This window comes from Carcharhinus amblyrhynchos, chromosome 7, assembly GCF_965287045.1.
Source record: "Carcharhinus amblyrhynchos chromosome 7, sCarAmb.v2.hapA, whole genome shotgun sequence".
In the NCBI taxonomy this organism is placed as follows: Eukaryota; Metazoa; Chordata; class Chondrichthyes; order Carcharhiniformes; family Carcharhinidae; genus Carcharhinus; species Carcharhinus amblyrhynchos.
Window position 1 is genome coordinate 123,743,110 of NC_137330.1, and position 24,067 is coordinate 123,767,176.

At 46.6% G+C, this 24,067-nt stretch overlaps 1 protein-coding gene and 1 non-coding gene across 4 annotated transcripts in view; both read right to left on the minus strand.

Annotated features, from left to right (window-relative positions):
* The window catches only part of enah (ENAH actin regulator), a 561,715-nt gene that overhangs the window by 389,525 nt on the left and 148,123 nt on the right, over positions 1-24,067 (minus strand). The window lies entirely within an intron of this gene.
* On the minus strand, positions 8,784-8,975 carry LOC145345804 (U2 spliceosomal RNA). Its single transcript, XR_013887184.1, has one exon. It is a non-coding gene; the product is annotated as a U2 spliceosomal RNA (small nuclear RNA).

A 24,067-nucleotide genomic window follows, 5' to 3' on the forward strand; every position in this document is an offset into this window, starting at 1 on the left:
GCCTGCCCCACCATTCAATAAGATCATGGCTGATCCGTCGTGGCTCAGTTCCACATTCCCGCCCTCTCCCCATAACCCTTAATCCCCTCTCTTATCAAAAACCCACCAACCCGCGTCTTAAAAATATTTAGTGAGGTAGCCTCCACCACTTCAACGGGCAGAGACGCTTTTAGTTTAGGCAGGCATCAGGGTCGGCACAGACCTGGAGGACCAATGGGCCTGTTCCTGTGCTGTACTTTTCTTTGTTCTCTGAGATCTCACTCGCCCTCCCCTGCTTGCAGTTCTCACTCCTTTCCAAAATAAAATTTCACAATCCTCTGCTCTCAGTTCTTGCTCCTTTCAAAGTACCTTTCTCTCCCCCTCCCACTCTTTTTGAGCCACCCACACTCCTTTCCAAAGTGTAATCTCACACTCCTCACCCTCATCTCTCGCTCCTTTCCAAACAAAATCTCACATTCTCTCACTCTCCTCCACTATCTTTGCCCTGCGCACTTCTCGTTCTTTTCAAAGGTGAAATCTTACTCTCTCTCGATACCCCTCCCTATGCACCACTCAGCTCTGCTCCTTTCCAAAGTGAAACCTCTCTCTCTCCTGTTCCCTGCTCCCTTCGCACCATGATGAGGAGCTGCCGGCGTTGGGCTGGGATAAACACAGTAAGAAGTCTCACAACACCAGGTTAAAGACCAACAAGTTTATTTGATAGTAAACCCACAAGCTTTCGGAACGCTGTTCCTTCGTCAGGTGAGTGGAAAGTTCTGATCAGAGAAGGGCACATAAAGGCACAGAATACTGATTAGAATGCGAGTCTCTACAGCTAATCTGCTATTCAAGTCTTAAAGGTGCAGACAATGTAAGTGGAGATAGCATTAAGCACAAGTTAAAGAGATGTGTATTGTCTCCAGACAGGACAGTAGGTGAGATGCTGCAAGTTCAGGCAAGTCATGGAGGTTACAGATGGTGTGACATGAACCCAAGATCCCGGTTGAGGCCATCCTCATGTGTGTGGAACTTGGCTATCAGTCTCTGCTCAGCAACTCTGCGCTGAAAGTAGGGAGGTCTTGCTGCGGCTGTATACGGCATTCGTGAGGCCGCAGCTGGAGTACTGTGTGCAGTTTTGGTCATCGTACTTACGCAAGGATATTTTGGCCTTGGAGGGAGTGCAGAGGTGGTTTACTAGGCTGATGCCGGAGTTGAGGGGGTTGGGCTATGAGGAGAGGCTGAATAAACTAGGCTTGTACTCGTTAGAGTTTAGAAGAATGAGGGGAGATCTCATTGAGACGTATAAGATGATGAATGTGATGGATAGGATAGAGGTGGAGAGACTCTTCCCTCTCAGAAAGGATAATAGGACTAGGGGGCACAGCCTCAAGATAAAGGGGGGGGCGGTTTAGAACGGAGTTGAGGAGGAACTTCTTCACTCAAAGGGTGGTGAATCTCTGGAATTCTCTGCCCGTTGAAGTGGTGGAGGCTGCCTCGCTAAATATTTTTAAGACGCGGGTTGATGGGTTTTTGATGAGAGAGGGGATTAAGGGTTATGGGGAGAGGGCGGGAATGTGGAACTGAGCCACGACAGATCAGCCATGATCTTATTGAATGGCGGGGCAGGCTCGAAGGGCTAGATGGCCTACTCCTGCTCCTATTTCTTATGTTCTTACGTTCTTATGTCGTGTGTCGTGAACATAAGAACATAAGAAATAGGAGCAGGAGTAGGCCATCTAGCCCTTCGAGCCTGCCCTGCCATTCAATAAGATCATGGCTGATCTGAAGTGGCTCAGTTCCACTTTCCCGCTCTCTCCCCACAACCCTTAATTCCCTTGTCTGTCAAAAAGCTATCCACCCGTGACTTAAATATATTTAGCGAGGTAGCCTCTACCACTTCAACGGGCAGAGAATTCCAGAGATTCACCACCCTTTGAGTGAAGAAGTTCCTCCTCAACTCTGTTCTAAACTGCTCCCCCCCCCCCCCAACCGAGGCTCTGCCCTCTAGTCCTGCTATCCTTTCTAAGTGGGAAGATTCTCTCTACCTCTACCCTATCCATCCCTTTCATTATCTTATACGTCTCTATAAGATCCCCCCTCAGCCTTCTAAACTCCAACGAGTACAGACCCAGTCTATTTAGTCTCTCTTCATAGTCCAACCCCCTCATCTCCAGTATCAGCCTACTGAACCTCCTCTGCATTCCCTCCAAGGCCAAAATATCCTTGCACAAATGCGGCGACCAAAACCGCACACAAAACTCCAGCTGCGGCCTCACCAGTACCCTGTACAGTTGCAGCAAGACCTCTCTGCTTTTATATTCTATCCCCCTCGCTATAAAGGCCAGCATACCATTCGCCTTCTTGATCACCTGCTGCACCTGCAGACTGGGTTTTTGCGACTCATGCACAAGGACCCTCCCAGGTCCCTCTGCACCGTAGCATGCTGCAGCTTTTCGCCCTTTAAATAATAATCCCTCCTACTATTATTTCTGCCAAAGTGGATAACCTCACACTTGCTAACATTATACTCTATCTGCCAGGTCCTCACCCACTCGCTCAGCCTATCCAGATCCCTCTGCAGACTTTCCACACCCTCTGCACAATTTGCTTTTCCACTCATCTTCGTGTCATCAGCAAATTTTGTCACTCTACACCCAGCCCCCTCCTCCAGATCATCTGTATAAATGGTAAATAGCTGAGGCCCTAGCACCGATCCCTGTGGCACTCCACTAGCCACCAACCGCCAATCAGAATAGCACCCATTGATATCAACTCTCTGCCTCCTATTAGACAGCCAATCCTCTATCCACGCTAACACTTTACCCCCAACTCCGTGCACCCTAACCTTCTGAAGCAACCTTTTGTGAGGCACCTTATCAAACGCCTTTTGAAAATCTAGAAACACCACATCCACCGGTTCCCCTCTATCTACCGTTAGTCACATCCTCATAGAAATCCAATAAATTCGTCAAACACGACTTCCCCTTAATGAATCGTGCTGCGTCTGCTGTATCAAACCATTCCTTTCCAGGTGCCTCGCTATTTCTTCTTTGATGACGGTTTCAAGCATTTTTCCAACTACAGACGTTAAACTAACCGGCCTACAATTCCCTGCCTTTTGTCTGCTACCTTTCTTAAACAGCGGCGTAACATTAGCCGTTTTCCAATCTTCCCGCACTTCCCGGAATCCAGCGAATTTTGGTAAATTCGCTGGATTTGAAGGTGTTGTGAGACTTTTACTGTGTTTACCCCAGTCCAACACCAGCATCTCCACATCACCCTATGCACCATTCATCTCACGCTCCTTTCCAAAGTGAAACCTCACTCTCTCCTCTGTTCCCTGCTCCACATACACCACTCAGCTCTCGCTACTTTCCAAAGTGAAATCCCACTCTCTCCTGTTCCCTGCTTCCTATGCACCACTCAGCTCATGCTACTTTCCAAAGTGAAACCTCACTCTCTCCTCTGTTCCCTGCTCCACATACACTGCTCAGCTCTGCTCCTTTCCAAAGTGAAATCCCACTCTCTCCTGTTCCCTGCTCCCTATGCACCGCTCATCTCTGCTCCTTTCCAAAGTGAAACCTCACTCTCTCCTCTGTTCCCTGCTCCCTATACACCGCTCAGCTCTCGCTCCTTTCCAAAGTGAAATCCCACTCTCTCCTGTCCCCTGCTCCCTATGCACTGCTCAGCTCTGCCCCTTTCCAAAGTGAAATCCCACTCTCTCCTGTTCCCTGCTCCCTATACACCACTCAGCTCTGCCCCTTTCCAAAGTGAAATCCCACTCTCTCCTGTTCCCTGCTCCCGATACACCACTCAGCTCTGCCCCTTTCCAAAGTGAAATCCCACTCTCTCCTGTTCCCTGCTCCCTATACACCACTCAGCTCTGCCCCTTTCCAAAGTGAAACCTCACTCTCTCCTGTTCCCTGCTCCCTATACACCACTCAGCTCTGCTCCTTTCCAAAGTGAAACCTCACTCTCTCCTGTTCCCTGCTCCCTATGCACCACTCAGCTCTGCTCCTTTACAAAGTGAAATCACACTCTCCCTCCTCCATTCTTAGCTCTCACTCCTTTCTGAAATCTCACCCTCTTTCCTTCACTCCCTCTTCCCTGCTCAGCTTTCACTCCACCCTGAAGTAAAATCTCACTCTCTAGAAAACCCGGGGATTCCCATTTATGCTTGCTGCCAGTCTCTTCTAAACACTCTCTTTGCTTCTCTCATTTGTTTCTCACCTTTTATATTCAACTCAGTTCTCAGTTGTATTATCCACCTGACATCTGTCAGAAGCACACTTTTTCGTCATCCAATGTCCTGGCTTTGTTAAACATAGAACATAGAACATTACAGCGCAGAACAGGCCCTTCGGCCCACGATGTTGCGCCGACCAGTTACAAAAACAATGACCCACTAGCCTATACCAATCCCTTTTCGTCCATAAACCTATCCAGAGATCTCTTAAACGCCCCCAAACTAGACGCATTTACAACTGCAGCAGGCAGGGCATTCCAATCCCTCACCACCCGCTGGGTAAAGAACCTACCCCTGACATCCGTCCTGTAGCTACCCCCCCTTAATTTAAAGCCATGCCCCCTCATGCTAGCTTTCTCCATCCGAGGAAAAAGGCTATCACTATCCACCCTATCTAAACCTCTAATCATCTTATATGTTTCAATAAGATCCCCTCTTAGCCGCCTTCTTTCCAACGAAAACAACCCTAAATCCCTCAGTCTCTCCTCATAGGACCTCCCCACCATACCAGGCAACATCCTAGTAAACCTCCTCTGCACCCTCTCCAACGCCTCCACATCCTTCTTGTAATGCGGGGACCAGAACTGCACACAGTACTCCAAGTGCGGCCGCACTAGAGTAGTGTACAGTTGCAACATGACGCTGCGACTCCTAAATTCAATCCCCCTACCAATAAACGCCAAGACACCGTACGCCTTCTTAACAACCTTATCTACTTGACTCCCAACTTTCAGGGATCTATGTACACATACACCTAGATCCCTCTGCTCATCCACACTATTCAAAGTCCTCCCGTTAGCCCTATACTCGACACATCTGTTGCTCCTACCAAAGTGAATTACCTCACACTTCTCCGCATTAAATTCCATCCGCCACCTCTCGGCCCAGCTCTGCAACCTATCTAAGTCTCCCTGCAGACTATGACACCCTTCCTCACAATCTACCACACCTCCAACTTTGGTGTCATCAGCAAATTTACTAATCCACCCAACTATACCCTCATCCAGATCATTAATAAAAATTACAAACAACAGTGGCCCCAAAATAGATCCCTGAGGCACACCACTCGTAACTGAACTCCATGATGAATATTTACCATCAACCACCACCCTCTGTCTCCTATCTGATAGCCAATTCCTGATCCAACTTCCTAGATTACCCACAATCCCATACATCTGCATTTTCTGCAGAAGCCTACCATGGTGAACCTTATCGAACGCCTTACTAAAATCCATATATACCACGTCAACTGCCTTGCCCCCATCCACCTCTTTGGTCACTTTCTCAAAAAACTCAATAAGGTTAGTAAGGCACGACCTACCCGCTACAAAACCATGCTGACTATTTCTAATCAATTCATTACACTCCAAATAACTATAAATCCTATCCCTAATAATTTTTTCTAAAACCTTGCCCACAACAGAAGTAAGACTCACCGGTCTATAATTCCCGGCAAAGTCCCTGTTCCCCTTCTTAAACAATGGGACAACATTCGCTATCCTCCAATCCTCCGGGACTACACCAGAGACCAATGACGACCTGAAGATCAGAGCCAGAGGCTCTGCAATCACCTCTCTTGCCTCCCAGAGAATCCTAGGGTAGATCCCATCCGGACCAGGGGACTTATCTATTTTCAGCCCCTCAAGAATTTCCAGCACATCCCCCTTATCAACCGTAATACTGTCTATTTTACACCCCTGCAACCCAATGTCCTCCTCAGCTATATTCATGTCCCCCTGCGTGAACACCGAAGAGAAATATTGGTTCAATACTTCTCCAATCTCCTCCGGTTCCACACACAACTTCCCCCTGCTGTCTGTAACTGGCCCTAATCTTGCCCTGACCAACCTTCTGTTCTTGACATACCTATAGAACGCCTTAGGATTCTCCTTAATCCTATCAGCCAAAGTCTTCTCATGTCCTCTTTTAGCCCTTCTCAACTCACTCTTCAACTCCCTCCTAGCCAATCTAAAGCTTTCTAGTGCACTATCTGAGCCCTCCAATCTCATCCGAACATAAGCCTCCTTTTTCTTTTTAACCATCGACTCAACTCTTTTAGTGCACCACGGTTCCCTAGATCTACCAAATCCTCCATGCCTGACAGGGACATACCTATCAAGGACTCGCAGTAGCTGCTCCTTGAAAAAACTCCACATTTCGGACGTTCCCAATCCCTGTAATCTCCTAGTCCAATCTATGCTTCCTAATTCACTCCTAATAGCCTCATAATTGCCCTTACCCCAGCTAAAACTACTGACCCGAGGTTCATGCCTATCCCTTCCCATCACTAAGGTGAACGTAACCGAATTGTGGTCACTATCACCAAAATGCACACCAACTTCCAAGTCTAGCACCTGGTCTGGCTCATTTCCCAGCACCAAATCCAATATAGCCTCACCTCTAGTTGGCCTATCTACATACTGAGTCAAAAAACCTTCCTGCACGCTTTGTACAAACACTGACCCCTCTAGCGAGCTAGAACTATAGCAATTCCAATCAATATTCGTAAAGTTAAAGTCCCCCATAACAATTACCCTATTACTTTCACTCCTAACCAGGATTGTCTCCGCAATCCTTTCCTCAACCTCTCTAGAACTTTTAGGAGGTCTATAAAAGACTCCCAACAGGGTGACCTCTCCTCTCCTATTTCTAATCTCCGCCCATACTACCTCAACTGACAAGTCCTCATCAAACTTCCTCTCCGACACTGTGATACAGTCCTTGACTAGCAATGCTACCCCACCCCCCCTTCTACCTTCATCTCTACTCCGACTAAAGCATTTGTACCCCGGAACCTGCAACAACCATTCCTGACCCTGCTCTATCCATGTCTCTGAAATGGCCACAACATCAAAGTCCCAGGTACAGATCCACGCTGCAAGTTCATCCACTTTATTGCGAATACTCCTCGCATTAAAGTACACACATTTCAAACCCTGCTCCGCCCCACCCCCACTATGCCGTGCCTTGCATCCCCCAACTATGCCCCCCTCACTTTCACCCCCTTTCCTCACTATCACTCCCCCCCTCCGAATCAGTTTAAACCTCCCTGCATCGCCTTTGCAAATTTACCCCCCAGGATATTGATGCCCCTCTGGTTCAGGTGTAGACCATCCCTCTTATAGAGGTCCCACCTTCCCCAGAATGAGCCCCAATTGCTCAAGTACCTGAACCCCTCCCTCCTGCACCATCCCCTCAGCCACGAGTTCAAACTTTCCCTCTCTCTATTCCTCTCTAAACTATCCCGTGGCACAGGCAAGAGTCCAGATATAACTACTCTTTCAGACTTTGCCTTTAGTTTCCACCCCAACTCCATAAATCTTTGCTTAATATCCCCTTCCCTTAATCTCCCTATGTCATGTGTCCCCACATGAACTATAACTTGGGGTTGATCTCCCTCTCCCCTAAGAGTCCTGAATACTCTGTCCGATACATCCCGGACCCCAGCCCCTGGTAGGCAACACACCAGCCCTGAGTCCCTACCCTTACCTCCAACTCTCCTATCCGTCCCCATAACTGTGGAGTCCCCAATCACGAGGCCCAATCTCTTACCCCTAACCACCTGAGGCTTGCCAATAGGCTCACCCCCAGAGACCTGCTCCCTTTGGCTATCCCCAGTTGATTTCTCCTCAACTGTAGCCTCCAGGACTGAAAACCTATTTTGTCTCACCTTTTCCTTTCATGAAACTATACCCTGACTACACCTAAATTATCTTCTCTTTAAAGGTTGTTACCATTTTGTTCTGAAGTTGGCTTTTCTCCAGTTGCTTATTCTTGTAGACTTTTACAGATTTTTACTGTGTTTTGATATTTCTTGCTAGTTTTCACCCTGTTTTACCAAAAATAACGAGTTCAGTAATGGAGTTGTCTTAGTACTACAAAGCCAATGAAAATTAAATTATTCCTGATGAATATGTATGATTTTCACAGGCACAGCCACAGTATAAATTTCTTAGCCCTGCAAGAGAGACCAAATAAATCATACCTGATGCTAGAAAATGTAAATCCAATTTACAAGCATCTGTTTTTACAATGTGCTGTTCTTACAAAAGACAGTTTTGCTCACGCATTCCATTTTTAATGGGGTAGAGAAGGGAAGACATCATGGTCAAAACAATATTTCAATAAACATGACCTGACACAAATGCAAGTTGAAATTCAGTCACATTCAGAAGCCATGTAGATTAAGAGATACATTGATTTTAAACTTGTCAATTCATAATAATTAGAGCAACCTATAGGTTACTGAATTCCAATCAACTGACATTTGAAAGCTGCTTCAATTTTAGGTTACATGTAGAAATTCCCAAGTAGATTTTAAATCGTTATACGTCTGTAAGTGTAACTGAGCGGTATCCCAGAACTGCCTAGTTCTAATTTTTTGGTCATGCCACTTTATTCCAGTCTCCCTTACCAGAGGAAGCGGTTTCTCTCTAATTTTTTTTGTTTCTATTCCAATTCAATCAAATCAAGTCCAATTCAGAGTCTTAACAAGTTGAGACATTCCCAATCCAAGCTGACAAGACAGGGCTCTCACCTCCTGTCTTGGGCTTGATCTACATGATCCAAGCTGATTGGAGTAGGCATAGCTCCTCCTCCAAGACTTGATCTCATTTCCATCTTAGCCAAAAGGCCAAGATGCCGCATTTAAAACTTGCTTCAAATGAAGCTGAAATGTAACCTAATGACTTCAACCAAGCACAGCATGTCGATACTACACTTGATCTCAGCCAAAAGGCCGAGAAGCAATATTGCAGAATCATAGAATGGCACAACAAACAGGAGTCAATTCTGTCCATAGTGGCTTTTCTACTATTGATCTCTTCTTCCAAATCTACCTCATTAAATCCTATCTACCCCATCAACTCCTTTAATTATCTTCAGCATCTATTTATTTATGGTTCTCACAAGTCTCCTCTGAAATCTTTATTTTATTCCATCAACATATCTTTCTATTTTGTTACCCTTACGTCTAGCTTTCCCTTAAATGCATCTATACCTCAACCATTTCGTTAGCTAGTGAGTTGCACATTCTCACAAATCTCCAGACCCGCAATCATGCGGGTGCCTCTTGACTATCCTCTGAGATTGGAAAACGGCTAATGTGACGCCGTTGTTTAAGAAGGGTGGCAGGCAAAAGGCAGGGAATTATAGGCCGGTTAGTTTAACGTCTGTTGTAGGTAAAATGTTAGAATCCGTCATCAAGGAGGAAATAGCGAGGCATCTTGAGGGGAATTGCTTGATAGAGCAGACGCAGCACGGTTTCGTTAAGGGGAAGTCGTGTCTGACAAATTTATTGGAGTTCTATGAGGATGTGTCTAGGGCGGTGGATAGAGGAGAGCCAGTGGATGTGGTCTTTCTTGATTTTCAGAAGGCGTTTGACAAGGTACCTCACAAGAGGTTATTGCAGAAGGTAAGGGGGCATGGAGTTGGGGGTAGGGTGTTAGCGTGGATAGAGGATTGGTTGTCAAATAGGAGACAGAGAGTGGGGGTCAATGGGTGCTATTCGGATTGGCGGTTGGTGACTAGTGGAGTGCCCCAGGGGTCGGTGCTGGGGCCTCAGCTATTTACCATTTATATAGATGATCTGGAGGAGGGAACCGAGTGTATGATGTCGAAATTTGCTGATGACACCAAGATTGGTGGAACGGCAAATTGCGCGGAGGGTGTGGAGAGTCTGCAGAACGATCTAGATAGGCTGGGCGAATGGGCCAGGAACTGGCAAATGGAATTTAATGTTGGCAAGTGCGAGGTGGTCCACTTTGGTAGGAATAATGGTAGGAAGGACTATTACTTACATGGCAAAAAACTGCAGCAGGCGACGGTGCAGAGGGACCTCGGGGTCCTTGTGCATGAGTCACAAAAACCCAGCTTGCAGGTGCAGCAGGTGGTCAGGAAGGCGAATGGGATGCTGGCCTTCATAGCGAGGGGGATTGAATATAAAAGTAGGGAGGTCTTGCTGCGGCTGTATAGGGCATTGGTGAGGCTGCAGCTGGAGTACTGTGTGCAGTTTTGGTCGCCGCACTTACGCAAGGATATTTTGGCCTTGGAGGGAGTGCAGAGGAGGTTTACTAGGCTGATGCAGGAGTTGAGGGGGTTGGGCAATGAGGAGAGGCTGAATAAACTAGGCTTGTACTCATTAGAGTTTAGAAGAATGAGGGGAGATCTCATTGAGACATATAAGATGATGAATGGGATGGATAGGATAGAGGTGGAGAGACTCTTCCCACTCAGAAAGGACAGTAGGGCTAGGGGGCACACCCTCAAGATAAAGGGGGGACAGTTTAGAACGGAGTTGAGGAGGAACTTCTTCACTCAAAGGGTGGTGAATCTCTGGAATTCTCTGCCCGTTGAAGTGGTGGAGGCTGCCTCGCTAAATATTTTTAAGACGCGGGTTGATGGGTTTTTGATAAGCGAGGGGATTAAGGGTTATGGGGAGAGGGCGGGAGTGTGGAACTGAGCCACGACAGATCAGCCATGATCTTATTGAATGGCGGGGCAGGCTCAAAGGGCTAGATGGTCTACTCCTGCTCCTATTTCTTATGTTCTTATGAGATGGCCTAATCAGCCATTCAATTTAAGGGCAATTAGGGATGGGCAGCAAGTGCCCACCTCACCAATGATGACCGCATCCCGTTTAAGAATAAGAAACATTTGGCATGTCTGCTACGATTCTCACCAACTTTTACAGATGCATCATAGAAAGCATCCCTTCTGTATGTATCACAGCTTGTATGGCTCCTGCTCTGACCAAGACCACAAGAAACTACAAAAGGTTGTAAACAAAGCTCAATCCATTACTCAAACCAGCCTTCCATCTACTGATTCCATCTACACTTCCCACTGCCTCAGAAAAGCAGCCATCATAATCAAGGACCCCATGCACCCCAGACATACTCTGTTCCACATTCTTCCTTTGGGCAAAAGATACAAAAGTCACGTACCAACCGACTCAAGAACAGCTTCTTCCCTGCTGTCGTCAGACTTTTGAATGGACCTACCTCATGCTAAGTTGATCTTTCTCTACACCCTAGTTATGACTGTAACACTCCATTCTGTACCCTCTACTTTCCTTCTCTATGAACTGTATGCTTTGTTGTATAGCATGCAAGAAACTATACTTTTCACTGTATACCAATACATCTGATAATAATGAAACAAATAAAAAAGAACTATTAATCTAAAGTGCCATGGGGTGGTTCAAATCCAACAATGGGAGGTGGTGGAATTGAAATTCAAAAAAAAATCAGGAATATAAAGCTAGTCTCAGTAATGGTGACCATGAAAGCATCACAAATTGTTGTAAAAATCCATCTGGTGCACTAATGTCCTTTAGGGAAGGAAATCTGTCATCCTTACCTGGTCTAGCCTACATTTGACTCCAGACCCACAGCCATGTGGTTGCCTCTTCTCTTGGGTATCCTCTGAGATGGCCTAACCAGTCACGCAATTTAAGGGCAACTAGGGATGGGCAGCAAATGCCCACCTCACCAGTGATGACTGCATTCCATTAAAGAATAAAGAGAAAAGAAATTGTACAAAGAAAGATGGCTGAAGTCATTGAAGGCCAATCACCTCAGCCCCAGGACATCTTTGTTAGTTTAGTTTAGTTTTGTGTATTTATTAGTATCACAAGTAGGCTTACGTTAACGTTGCAATTAAGTTACTGTGAAAATCCCCTGTTTGCCACACTTCAGCATCTGTTCAAGTAAACTTAGGGAGAATTTAGCATGGCCAATGCAATTAGCCAGCACATCCTCAGACTGTGGGAGGAAACCAGGGCATCTGGAGGGAACCCAAGCTGGGAATCGAACCTGGCGCTGTGATGCAGCAGTGCTAACTACTGTGCCACATGCTCTGAGGGAGTTCCTTAAGGCAGTGGCCTAGGTCCAAACAGCATTAGCTGTTTCAATTACCTTCTCTCCATCGTAAGGTCACAAGTGGTGAATTCCACATAATTGCAGTATTCAGTTCTATTTGCAACTCCTGAGATATCAAAGCACTTTTTGCACGAATGCAGCAAGAATGTGGGTTTCCTCCTTTCTTTCCCGCAACCCCAATCCCCACACCACCACCGAAGTGTTTAACCTACCCAACACCCCCAGATTCAAAATCCTTTAATGAATTGATAGATTTGATGGTGAACCACTACAACCCCAAACGGCTGTTATATTGCAGCGTTGCAGGTTTAACATGGCATACAGATTTTCCGGAAAACCAGTTATAGAATTCTTGACGAGACTGAGGAAATTGGGAAACACTGCGTACGGGCCAGTTCTTCAGGAAATGTTAAGGGACTACTTAGTACGTGGGATAAATGATATAGCAGCCTATAGGAAGCCACTGACTGAGCCAAATTGGGATCTTAAGAAAGCTATAGAACTGGCCCCTTTCTCATGAAAACATGGAGAAAGGAGCCCAAGAGCTTTAGGGATCCATTGACAGAACTGTCCTCAACCTTGGACAACTCCCATACCACAGACAATGCTCGCGTTTCCTATTTGCTACCAAGGAAGGGTAATTGAATGAGAAGGCCACGCGATTCTGGGAGGTTTTTCAAATATAGTGATCAGTATGTACATCCATGCTATACTTGCAATCATCAGGTCAGTCCTAGACAAGGATACCAAAACAGAAAATATGTATCGCAATGACCGGATGGCAAAGCAACCTCAAGATAGGGCTTTGCAAATAAATTGGCCCAAGGATGAGGAACTGATGCAACTGAATTGCATCACTGCACCCAAAGTGGCTCCAATCTAGATTCAATTCCATGTAAACTGCTCCCTCCCCCTTAGTGCATGAGTCGCAAAAACCCAGCTTGCAGGTGCAGCAGGTGGTCAGGAAGGCGAATGGGATGCTGGCCTTCATAGCGAGGGGGATTGAATATAAAAGTAGGGAGGTCTTGCTGCGGCTGTATAGGGCATTGGTGAGGCCGCAGCTAGAGTGCTGTGTGCAGTTTTGGGCGCCGTACTTACGCAAGGATATTTTGGCCTTGAAGGGAGTGCAGAGGAGGTTTACTAGGCTGATGCCGGAGTTGAGGGGGTTGAGCAATGAGGAGAGGCTGAATAAACTAGGCTTGTACTCATTAGAGTTTAGAAGAATGAGGGGAGATCTCATTGCGACGTATAAGATGATGAATGGGATGGATAGGATAGAGGTGGAGAGACTCTTCCCGCTCAAAAAAGACAGTAGGACTGGGGGCACAGCCTCAAGATAAAGGGGAGGCGGTTTAGAACGGAGTTGAGGAGGAACTTCTTCACTCAAAGGGTGGTGAATCTCTGGAATTCTCTGCCCGTTGAAGTGGTGGAGGCTGCCTTGCTAAATATTTTTAAGAAGCTGGTTGATGGGTTCTTGATAAGAGAGGGGATTAAGGGTTATGGGGAGAGGGCGGGAATGTGGAACTGAGCCACGACAGATCAGCCATGATCTTATTGAATGGCGGGGCAGGCTCGAAGGGCTAGATGGCCTACTCCTGCTCCTATTTCTTATGTTCTTATATGGAGGTAGACAAAAATTGGTGAGTACACTTTTAGGCAAATCCGATTGAGCATGTTGCTCTTAAGCTGGCAAGGCACCAAAACTCCATTGGCCATGTACACCAGGAGGGTCTTATTCATTATTGGGACCACTGTAACTCCATTTAAACATGGGCAACAGACAGTCCGACTCTCCATAGAGAGTCCATGCAAGGCCCAAGGCCAAGCCTCTTGGAAAGCTATAGAAAATCCACCTGGATTGGCAACAGATCTTTAAAATGAGTACTGGCAACTTATACAAAGTCGTTGGAGATACCCTGAAGTGTTCCAAGAAGGTCTTGGGAAGATTAAAGGTACCAGGCCTGAGATCTACTCAGATCCAGAAGCCCAACCTAAATACTACAAGGCACAACTGGTCCCTTAAGCCCTGCGAGCCAAAGTAGAGGCCGAATTCTAATTTCCAGAGGAACTTGGCATTATACGCTCAGTGCAATTTGCCGAATGGGCCGCGCCAGGAGTCCCAGTTTTAAAACTCGACAACTTGGTCCGTCTCTGTGGAGACTATAAGTTGACAGTCAACAAAGCTTTGCACTTAAACAGATATCCTATGTACGCAAAACTGGCTGGGGAGTCATATATCTTCCAAATTGGATATGAGCCACATCTACCACTAGCTGGAGCTTGAGGTATCATCCAGGAAATAGGTAACTATAAACATTCACAAAGGATCACATGAGTACATTTGCTTGCTTTTTGAGGTGTCTTCAGCTTGTGCCATTTTTGTAGAGGTGCCCAGAATTGCAATCTATCTGGATGATGTTTTAATCTCAGGAGCTACTGTAAAGGAACATTTGGAGGAGTTTGGAGCATTTCTCTGAGGCTGGCGTCAGGCTTAAAAAGATATATGGGGTTTAATGAGATTGAGGGTTATAGATAGGTCTGTAGGTTGGTAGGTGTTGATGTGATCGGCGCAACTCGTGGGCCGAAGGGCCTGTTTGTGCTGTAGTGTTCTATGTTCTATGTTCTATTTAAAAAGTGTGTCCCAGGACTGCACTCTGTTGAGGAGAAGGTGAAAACCATAAAAGAGGCTCCAACCCCAAGTAATCCAATAGAATTGAAGTCTTTCATAAGTCTCATCAACTACTATGAGAAGGTGATGGCCTTGTGTTATTATCACGACACTATCGATCCAGAAACTCAGCTAATGTTCTGGGGACCTGGGTTCAAATCCCACAGATGGTGGATTCCGAATTCAACATTAAAAAAAATTTGGAATTAAGAATCTACCATTCCCAATTGCTGGAAAACCTCATCTGGTTCACTAATGTCCCTGGGAAGGAAATCTGCCTTCCTGGTGACTGGCCTACAGGTGACTCCAAAGCCACAACCATATAGTTGACTCTTAACTGCTCTCTGAAATGGCCTAGCAAGCCACTCAACTCAAGGGCAACTGGGGGTGGGTAATAAATGCTGGTCAGTCAGTGACATCAGTGTCCCACAAATAAAAAGAACTACTCCACAATGATGTGGCAATTACAGAGACATGGTTGGAACAGAGACAGAAATGAATGTTGAAAGTTCCAGGGCATAGACTGGCTGATTGTGGACAAGTCCCCAGGACCGGATGGAATGCATCCGAGGGTTCTGAAAGAAATGGCGGAGGTTATAGTGGATGCCTTGGTGGTTATTTTCCAGACGTCGCTGGATTCCGGGGAAGTGCCGGATGATTGGAAAACGGCTAATGTTACGCCGTTGTTTAAGAAGGGTGCCAGGCAAAAGGCGGGGAATTATAGGCCGGTTAGTTTGACATCTGTGGTAGGTAAAATGTTAGAATCCGTCATTAAGGAGGAAATTGCGAGGCATCTTGAAGGGAATTGCTTGATAGGGCAGACGCAGCACGGTTTCATTAAAGGGAAGTCGTGTCTGACAAATTTACTGGAGTTCTATGAGGATGTGTCTAGGGCAGTGGATAGAGGAGAGCCGGTGGATGTGGTCTTTCTGGATTTTCAGAAGGCGTTTGACAAGGTACCTCACAAGAGGTTATTGCAGAAGGTCAGGGGACATGGAGTTGGGGGTAGGGTGTTAGCGTGGATAGAGGATTGGTTGTCAAATAGGAGGCAGAGAGTGGGGGTCAATGGGTGCTATTCGGATTGGCGATTGGTGACTAGTGGGGTGCCCCAGGGGTCGGTGCTGGGGCCTCAGCTGTTTACCATTTATATAGATGATCTGGAGGAGGGAACCGAGTGCAGGGTGTCGAAATTTGCTGATGACACCAAGATTGGGGGAAAGGCAAATTGTGCGGAGGGTGTGGAGAGTCTGCAGAACGATCTAGATAGGCTGGGTGAATGGGCCAGGAAATGGCAAATGGAATTTAATGTTGGCAAGTGCGAGGTGGTCCACTTTGGAAGGAAGAATGGTAGGAAGGACTATTACTTACGTGGCGAAAAACTGCAGCAGGCAACGGTGCAGAGGGACCTCGGGGTCCTTGTGCATGAGTTGCAAAAACCCAGCTTGCAGGTGCAGCAGGTGGTCAGGAAGGCGAATGGGAATGCTGGCCTTCATAGCGAGGGGGATTGAATATAAAAGTAGGGAGGTCTTGCTGCAGCTGTATAGGGCATTGGTGAGGCCGCAGCTGGAGTACTGTGTGCAGTTTTGGGCGCCGCACCTGCGCAAGGATATTTTGGCCCTGGAGGGAGTGCAGAGGAGGTTTACTAGGCTGATACCAGAGTTGAGGGGATTGAGCTATGAGGAGAGGCTGAATAAACTAGGCTTGTACTCGTTAGAGTTTAGAAGAATGAGGGGAGATCTCATTGAGACGTATAAGATGATGAATGGGATGGATAGGATAGAGGTGGAGAGACTCTTCCCGCTCAAAAAAGACAGTAGGACTAGGGGGCACAGCCTCAAGATAAAGGGGAGGCGGTTTAGAACGGAGTTGAGGAGGAACTTCTTCACTCAAAGGGTGGTGAATCTCTGGAATTCTCTGCCGGTTGAAGTGGTGGAGGCTGCCTCGCTAAATATTTTTAAGAAGCGGGTTGATGGGTTCTTGATAAGAGAGGGGATTAAGGGTTATGGGGAGAGGGCGGGAAAGTGGAACTGAGCCACGACAGATCAGCCATGATCTTATTGAATGGCGGGGCAGGCTCGAAGGGCTAGATGGCCTACTCCTGCTCCTATTTCTTATGTTCTTATGTTTAGATGTGTCAGGAAGAGTAGGGAAGGTGGTAAAAGAGGTGGAGGAATAGCTGAAAGGCAGTTCGAGGGGGATCTGCCTATTGAGGTAATATGGGCTGAAGTTAAAAATAGGAAAGGAGCGGTCATGTTGTTAGGAGTTTTCTATAGGCCCCTAAATAGCTATAGAGATGTGGAGGAAGAAATTGCAGAGCAGATTATGGATAGGTGTGGAGGTCACAAGGTAGTTGTCATGGGTGACTTTAACTTTCCAAATATTGATCAGAACTTTTATAGGTTGAATAGTCTGGATGGGGCACTTTTTGTACAGTGTGTGCAGGAGGGTTTCCTGACACAATATGTGGATAGGCCGACAAGAGGTGGGGCCACATTGGACTTGGTAGTGGGTAATGAACCGGGCCAAGTGTTAGATTTGTTTGTGGGAGAGCACTTTGGAGATAGTGATCATAATTCAGTGTCTTTCATTATTGCAATGGAGAGGGATAGGGCCATATGCCAGGGCAAGATTTATAATTGGGGGAGGGGTAATTATGATGCAATTAGGCAAGAATTAGGGAGCATAAGATGGGAATAGAAACTGTCAGGGAAAGGCACAATTGAAAAGTGGAGTTTGTTCAAGGAACAAATACTGCGTGTCCTTGATAGGTTTGGCCCTGTCAGGCAGGGAGGAAATGGCCGAGTGAGTTCACAAAAGAGGTTGAATGTCTTGTCAAGAGGAAAGAGGAAGCATATGTAAGGATGAGAAAACAAGGTTCAGTTGGGTCGCTTGAGAGTTACAATGTAGCAAGGAATGAGCTAAAAAAAAGCACTTAGGAGAGCTAGGAGGGGGCATGAGAAGTCCTTGGTGGGTTGGATCAAGGAAAACTTTTTATTCTTATATGAGAAATAAAAGAATGACCAGGGTGAGGTTAGGGCCAGTCAAGTATAGTAGTGGAAATTTGTGCATGGAGTCAGAAAAGATAGACGTGGCGATGAATGAATACTTTTCTTCAGCGTTCACCAAGAAGATGTTTTTGAGGATGAGTCTGTGATACAGACTGATAGGCTGGAGGTGGTAGATGTTCTGAGGGAAGATGTATTAGCAATTTTGAAAAACCTGAAGGGCGTTAAGTCCCCTGGGCCAGATGGGATATATCCTAGGATTCTTTGGGAGGCATGGGATGAGATTGCAGAGCCTTTGGCTTTGATCTTTGGGTCCTCACTGTCCATGGGGGTTGTGCCAGAGGACTGGAGAGTGGCGAATGTTGTTCCGCTCTTCAAGAAAGGAAATAAGAATGACCCTGGTAATTATAGGCCAGTTAGTCTTACTTTGATGGTCAGTAAGTTAATGGAAAAGGTCCTGAGGGACCTTCCAAATGATTTATGATCATTTGGAAAGATGCAGCTTAATCCAGGATAGTCAGCATGGATTCATGAAGGGTAAGTCTTCCCTCACAAATTTGACTGAATTCTTTGAGGAGGTTACTGAGTGTGTCGATGAAGGTAGGGCAGTTGATGTCGTATACATGGATTTTAGTAAGGCGTTTGATAAGGTTCCCCATAGTAGGCTCATAAAGAAAGTAAGGAGGTGTGGGATAGAAGGAAATTTGGCCGACTGGCTAAGTAACTGGCTATCTCATAGAAGACACAGGATAGTGGTGGAGGGAAAATTTTCCGTCTGGAGACCAGTTACCAGTGGTGTACCATAGGGATCAGTGTTGGGTCCTCTGCTATTTGTGATTTTTATCAATGACTTGGAGGAGGAGGCTGAAGGGTGGATCAGGAAATTTGCTGATGACACCAAGATTGGTGGAGTAGTGGATGAGGTGGCGTGCTCTTGCAGGCTGCAAAGAGACATTGATAGGATGCACAGCTAGACTGAAAAATGGCAGGTGGACTTTAACCCTGATAAATGTGAGGTGATTCATTTTGGTAGGACAAATTTGAATGCGGATTACAGGGTCAATGGCAGGGTTCTGAGGAGTGTGGAGGAACAGAGAGATCTTGGAGGTCATATCCACAAATCTCTGAAGGTTGCCACTCAAGTGGATAGAGCCATGAAGAAGACTATAGTGTGTTTGCATTTACTAACAGGGGGTTTGAGTTTAAGAGCCGGGGCGCTAAGCTGCAACTGCACAGGACCTTGGTGAGACCACATTTGGAATATTGTGTGCAGTTTTGGTCACCTCACTATAAGAAGAACGTGGAAACATTGGAGGGAGTGCAGACGAGATTTACCAGGATGCTGCCTGGTTTGGAGGGTAGGTCTTATAAGGTTGAGGGAGCTGGGGCTTTTCTCTTTGGAGCAGAGGAGGATGAGAGGTGACTTAATAGAGGTTTATGGGCGGCACGGTAACACAGTGGTTGGCATTGCTGCTTCACAGCTCCAGGGACCTGGGTTCGATTCCCAGCTCGGGTCACTGTCTGTGTGGAGTCTGCACATTCTCCTCATGTCTGCGTGGGTTTCCTCCGGGTGCTCCGGTTTCCTCCCACAGTCCAAAGATGTGCAGGTTAGGTTGACTGGTCATGCTAAAATTGCCCCTTAGTGTACTAAAATGCTTAGGTTAGAGGGATTAGCAGGTAAAATATATAGGGATATGGGGGTAGGGCCTGGGTGGGATTGTGGTTGGTGAAGACTCGATGGGCCGAAGGGCCTCTTTCCGCACTGTACGGTTCTATGACTCTATAAGATGATGAGGGGGATAGATAAAGTGGACATGCAGAGACTATTTCCTCGGGTGGCTGTTGCTGTTACTGGGTGCATAACTATAAGATTCACGGTGGAAGATACAGGAGGGATGTCCGAGATAAATTCTTTACTCAGAGTGTTTGGGGTGTGGAATGCACTGCCTGCTGTGATAGTGACACTTCAGGAACTTTCAAGCGGTTATTGGATCGGCATATGGAGCACACCAGAATGATAGGGAGTGGGATAGCTTGATCCTGGTTTCAGACAAAGCTTGGCACAACATTGTGGGCCAAAGGGCCTCTACTGTGCTGTACTGTTCTGTGTTCTAAACCTGCCAACCCTGCTGGCATCCCTCTATGTCCTTCTAAAAAAAAATCTGAAATGGTTGTGGCAAATTTCACAGGAGAAAGCCTTTACAAATGGCAAACAGCAATTGTGGTCGACAAATATATTGGCCCATTATAATCCACTGAAACTACTCATCAGAACATACGATGCCTCCCCTGTGGGATGATGGGACACAACATCCAATTGCGTTTTCTTCACAAACCCTGGCAGATGCAGAAAGGAAGATTTGACCATGATACTTGCTGTGGCACTTATCATAATGATGGACCACAAAACTCTGTTGGATCTTTTCGTTAAAAGCAAGGTGATTTCTCCCATAGCATCAGCTCGGATCTAATGCTGGGTCCTGCTGTTGGGCACCCTTGAACATCATTCTGGGAGATAGATCACCAACATGGATGCCTTGAGCCAGCTACTACTGCTACCTTCCCTCAAGTCCAAAGATGGGTGAAGTCATCATGACGTTGAACTTCATGGAAACTCTGCCAGTATATGCCAAGCAAATTCAGGCTCAGACCCAAAAGGACGCCATATTGTCAAAGCTATGTCATATCATCCTAAATGGTGGAAATTGAGGATGGTGTCATTTCGTGGGGGACCCAGATGGTTGCCCCGCAGCCAGACCAGCAGCCAATAAGCCATGAATTGCCAAACGATCACCCAGGGATTTCTAAAATGAAAATGCATGCAAGTAACTACATCTGGTGGCCGGGTATAGATAAAGGCATTGAAAATCTGGTCAAGCAGGCAAAACCTGCCAGGAAAACCAGTACGTCCCACACCAGGCTCGTTGCACCCCGAGGAATGGCCAAGGAGGCCTTGGGTGCACCTACACGCAGACTTCACAGAGTCATTTATAGGTTTAATTCTGATTGATGCCCATTCAAAATGGATTAACGTGTACCGAATGGCCTCTACTCCCTCTTAGAACTCCATGAAAAAGTCTCCAGTAATAATTCTACACACATAGTGTACCTGACTTCCTCATAACAGACAATGGGAGCCCATTTATCAGAAGGGAGCTTCAAACCTAAATGAGCTGAAATGAATTGAATCGCACTCACATGACCTATTTTCAAAAGGCCTGGCTGAGCGAGCAATCTGGGTATTCAAACACAATGTTAAAAAACAAATGATAGGCTCTTTGGAAACAAAGTTGGTACACTGCCTTTTCAATTACAGGACAACACTGCACATGACAATGGGAATAGCCCTAGTGAAGCTATTGATGGGCCAATGCCTTCAGACCAGGCTCAACCTCACTTTCCCAAACCTAGGCAGGAAAATCAAAAGAAAATAAGAAAACCAAAAAAAGGACCACAACAGACATAAGCCTGACAGGGCCTTCAAAATGTTGATCGCCTCTGCCGCTGGGAACCCTCCACAGATCAACTGCTATACCAGAAATACCACCATTGGCATCTTATACATCCGTTTGTGGATAGAAAACTCCACCCACAGAAAGTCCAAGAGAATCTATGAGGACCCAGCTTCAGAAATGGAAATAGGGGTGAAGGAGTCGCAGTCAGAGATCACCACTGAGATCCCTGCAGTGGTCTTTCGACGTTCCACAAGGAAGAAACTTCTGTCCACTCGGTAGATGCCCCCCAAGCAGGCCATGCAAACAACAGAAAGTAGTCCATGGGCAAACAGCAGAAATAGCCACTCACCCAGCATTCTAAAATTGCACCAGGCAGAGAGACCTCAGGGCAGGTCCCACTCGCACCCGACCCCAGGGTATTTTGCTCAGGGGGCTGCAGCAGTTGTTTTATCTTCCTAGTTCTCTTCTTTCCTCCTCTCTGGGGTGGGGCCAAGGTCACCACTCCCTCTTTGTGGAGGTTGGGGGCTGGGGGTGGAGATAGAGAGTGGAAACGAGCTTTGGAGTCTCCAGTAAGTGTAGCTTATTTTCTTTAGAGACAATTGGGCAGGGGACACCCGTACTCCCCTGTTCTACCCCTCCGCCCCCACCAACACACTGTCCCCGGGCTTGTTGACCACCCTCTTTAAGAAGCTACTGGTTCGCAATAATCCACATTATCAGAACCATGGACCCACGCAGAGACAATGCTGGGCCCAACACACGGCGCTGAGGCATCAGCAGGTCTGAATGGGATGATAACAATGTTTCCCTGAGCCGGTGGTTGGGATTTGCGGACACTCTCTTCCTCCTTGCCAGCAGCCAAGGTTGTGGCTACCGCTGGAGCAGCCTCCGTTGGCAGGAAGTAGTTGGAGTGAGAGTGGGAGGGAAGTGGTGTGGCAGTTCCAGCTGTGGTTACTGTGGTATTTTTGCCAGCCTTGGAGATTGACAGTTCTTGTAGACATGCCCTAGCCCCTTACAGATCTGGCACCACATGACATCTATGGATCAAAAGAAACAGTAGTTGATCCTCTCCTTGAAGCCTCCTTCCTGCGCTCCTCCTGGACAAGGCACACACAAACCTGGTGCCGGAGGGAGTACATATGCCAGAAGGAGGCTTCCTTTAGACAAAGCAGGACCACTACAACCTTACCTCCCCCAGTTGATGGAGGTGGCGGGGAGGAGCTCCAAGGGGATGAAGGACAAAATCAGCCTCTCGTTGGTGGTCTCCAAAGGGCCCACCGCCAGGAAGGTCCCACCCACTATGAACCCCTTTTCTGGGGCGAGGTGAACTGCCTGCTCGGCCTTTAAAAAGGTGGCTTTGCTGTTGTTTTAGGCTGAACTCCCTTTTTCAGTTATTTGAAAAATCTTTTATTAGCTTCTGTTTGCACTTCAGCCCCACACTCCTGATCTATGGGCACCCAGTGCAAAGGTGGGTGGGATAGCAGGAAGATCTCCTCGTGAACCTGCTTCTCGGCCTGGCCAAACTTGCCATAAACACGTCCAGGAAGTGAGCGATCGAGGGGAGGGCATCTGACCTGGTTGTCTGCCTTCTGCCGCAGCTTTTTCACCACCGGATGTCCCCGGAGAGTGAGCATACAATGTCCATGGGCACCATTGAGGCCTTCCATGCTCGATGGGCACCTCAGCAACTGAGGTGTATTATTGGTCCCTTTCATGATGTTTTGGTTTAATGTTTTAAGTTTCCTTTACGCTTTGTTTCTTTATTTTGGACAGTTCCCCCTCCCCACCTCAAAGGGCTGCCCTCCTTGCTTTATCCCTTAGTTTGTTTAATTTAGTTTAATTGTTTTCACCCAAAAGAATGTTGTTACTTAACTAGTGGCTTTATTTTGTGTTTAACAATAAATACCATTTCTTTCCAGTCGGGCTTCCTGAGTAATTACCAGTACCCTACTTGTTCCGATAACTCAAGCACTTTAGAGTTTTTCCTCGAATGAGAAAGCCCACAAGTTTGTTTTGTGCATCCCCTAACGAAAATTGAATCTAACTCATAGCAGCTGTACTTTAACATCCAGAGCTGCCCAATGAACCATGTGTGTGTAACCTACAACCTGGCCCAGTTCCCTTCTGATGCAAATAGTGGATAGTGGGTTCAGGGGCAAGACTTCCAGAATCAGATCTCCAGTGCTATTTTTCTAAACTGGAGACCTTCCAATCCTTGCAAAAATTCCAGAGTGGTTTGTTGAACCAATGACAGTGACATTGCTTTGACCTAAGCCTGCATATAAATTCCAGATGAAGCGTCAGTAACACCTTGTACAATTTCAAGACTACTTTGGATTAACACATTATATTCATCAATGCAGTCAACATTTTGTTTGTCTCCCTCGCCACCTGAGACCACTTGGATGATGGCATTACAGCACGAGATGTCTGAATGTAGATCATTGATATTTCAAACACATTCTCTTAGATTTCAACACTTGTGCCACTTTCTTGCCAAGAAATGCAAATGCAGTATCTACATGTGTTTCATCTTGTTACCAGTTCTACTTTCCTGTCTGTGCTGATGAGGGAGCACACCATTGCTGTGTTGAGGAAGGATACATTGGAGAGACCTTGTGAGGAATTATGGGTAGAGCTCAGGAATAGGAAGGGTGAAATCACAATGTTGGGAGTGTACTATAAACCTCCGACAGCCAGCAGGAGACAGGAGCTGTTGCATAGTCAGATACTGGAAAAGTTTGAAAAAAACAGAGTAGTTGTGGTGGGTGACTAACTTTGCCCATATTGACTGGGACTCCCTTACAGCCAGGGACTCAGACAGAAAGCGATTT